Consider the following 2,844-nt stretch of genomic DNA (forward strand, 5'->3'; position numbering starts at 1 on the left):
AAATGGGATGCCAATGCTCAAGGAGGCTTCAATACATGTTAGAGATCATTGCCAAGCTCGAAGAAGCATGACATAGCCATCAATAAGGAGTATGTGAGCTGCTGTAGTGTGATGTCCAGATTAGTCAAAAAAATGTTGCGAATTTTTTGATCTCTTCTTTTGCTTGTATGCATCCATGTGCCTCAATGGTAGTGGTTAGAGGCCCCAGGGGGTGCCCAGGGAGGCTCACAACAAGCCTTAAGTGCCCAAATGCAAGATGGAGCAAGATCCAAGATCCAAGGGTTTGAGCTATGGATACCTTGATTGATTGCAACCTGAGAACTGAATAAAAGCACTAAAATAACACTTCAATACCTCTGTAGCAATGCCTTGAGGGTGCCTCAATAGGCCGAGAAGGTGCTTGGGAAGCCGGGGAGTGATGGGAGCTCGGGAAGGTTAGCTATGGCTGATGGGAAGGAGACTCAATGCTGTAGGTATTTTAATGGAAGCTAAGAATGCCAGAACCAAGCTCGAGAAGTCGGGAAGCCTCGCTTTGATACCAATTGAAAGGTGAGAAGGATCAAAGCTTGCTTGGAAGTGAGCTATGGCGGAGAGCAAGAGCAAGAAGAGAGAGAGACACAAATGGAAACTCCAATAGTTATAATGTGTGACCGGGCCTTTCTTTATTCAAACTGTCGCTAAAAGAATAAAGAATAAAGTGACAGTGATGGGCATTTGCCAGTTGCAATGTACAGTGGTGGAAACTGTCAGTGTAGTAATACACGGGCGGCTAGGTGGAGGCACCTTTACCCCCAACAAACTCATGGGTTTTTGGAATGTTTGTTGATTTCTTTGAATGTTTGTTGTTAAAATAAATAAAAATAACTAATTATATAAAAGGTGAAAAAAGGAAACAATTAAAAAGAAACTTAAATGGAAGTACACTGATAGATCTACCGAATCTATATCCTGAAGCCAACTTCTTGAAGTCAAACAAATAAATCATTGGATAAACTGCCACAAGTCTGGCAAGGAGAAAATTATGAGGAGCCACCCTTGAAAGATGGGGGGAAACCATAGCTAGCTTAGGATGGAATTCTAATACCTAATTTAGAGACTTACACGTGAGTTATTATAAAAAGGGAAATAAATAGAAATGAGTAAGGTTAGTGGAACTATTACAACAAAAGAGTGTCATGAATATCGGGATGGCTAGATAGAGTTATAGCAATTAGTAATAAATCATCCCAATAGAGTGCAACAACCCTCATGAGTTGGCTTGAAAACCTGGCTAAAAGTGGCTTGGTCTTTGGTCATTTTTTATACATTTGATGTGGGAGTCAAGTGCACTCGAATGGGCAGTAAATCTCCCTAGGATAGCTAAATCTTGGGTACATTATCATGGAATTAATGGGTAAGTTGAAAGAAATTTGTGGAATATGACATTAGAGTGTACTTAATTATTGGAGGATCAGTTTTGAGGAGAGACATAAACAACAGAGACCAATATGCAAGGGAACGAGTAGCTTGATAAGAGGCTTGGTTGTTGGAGAGGCTAGAAAGAGTGAATGCTTTATTGAAATTAGGAATAGAAATTGCATTAAGCTCAAGTGTAAGGTGCCCGCCCATTGGCTATCTAGGCATGCTTTTAACGGTCTATTGAGAAACGAATCTAAGCGTCGTCGCTCGGCACTCCCATGGAATGTTTTGGGTTTTGTCTCCTAGGGTTTTCTGAATCCCCCTCGCAAAGGAATGTTGACGACTGAACCCACTAGCATCGACCTGAAATTTGCGCTCCTAGTGGCCAAGGTCTCCTAATAGCATTCTAGCGTTGGATCCTGGACATCCTACTTTACACAGAGATACCCAAGCCAAAGTAGATCCATGCCGCACTTGGTTCAAAGAGAATGGGAAATGAGAGGGATGCGTTGCTTGACCTCTGCCCGTAGGACATAGTCCCATTCCGATCACCTAAAACAGCATGAATCAGGGTTCTATCATAACAATTTCGAAGGTCAAAGATGGTAAAACCTTATGAGAAGCCTCCCAGTCTATGGGACCACCCTGCCGTAGGACAAACCCATCGGGTGTTCTTCCCACCCACTTCCCTCAATAGCTTTAGTTTTCTAATTAGGTCTTACCACATTTATGTGTGATGCTTAAACTTAGCTTCATTAATTAAGCCTCTTAGGGAACATGGTTTGCTCGCATAACTTATAGCATAGACACAAAATAGAGCAAAGCAGTCTATTGACAAACAAGTTCAAATAAGTTTCTTAACTTATCTTCAAGTTAATCTTTGTCTCTCGCCCATATAGGAGAAATTATGCATGGATTTTCAATGTATTATCTTAGGTACTATTCATTTGTATTTGCAAATGCAAATTATTTCATCAAAATATTAAGGATATGTTATAACATTAGGTAAGAGCTAGGCTCAGTCCCATGTAAATTATAGCATCTCCTAGAGTTTAGATTGGAAGACCCTGACATACGTAAATGTTGCAGGTATGAAACTTCTATTCACTTTGTCTAGATTAGATCCAATTAACCTAAGATTTATGCACAAATTAAAAGGGATCAATCAAAAGCCTTAAATGTAGATAGGGTGCTCAACTTTTGGTCGAAACTCTAACCCTAAACTTGATGTACAAAACAAAAAACTAAATGGAAGACCTAATTCTTGTGTATATTACTTTAAGAGCAACCCTTCTCAATGATTTTATCTCATCCTCTTGTGCGCCTTGTGGAGAGTGAAGGAGAGAGTGAGTGAGAGTGAGAGTTTGAGAAGGGGACTCAGATAGTAAATCTCTTCTCTCTTCTTCCCCTTCTTCTTACCATAGCTTAGATGATGAGAGGTAGAGT

This window comes from Lygodium microphyllum, chromosome 18, assembly GCF_053477565.2.
Source record: "Lygodium microphyllum isolate KBCC chromosome 18, Lygodium_microphyllum_v1.1.10, whole genome shotgun sequence".
Classification (NCBI taxonomy): domain Eukaryota; kingdom Viridiplantae; phylum Streptophyta; class Polypodiopsida; order Schizaeales; family Lygodiaceae; genus Lygodium; species Lygodium microphyllum.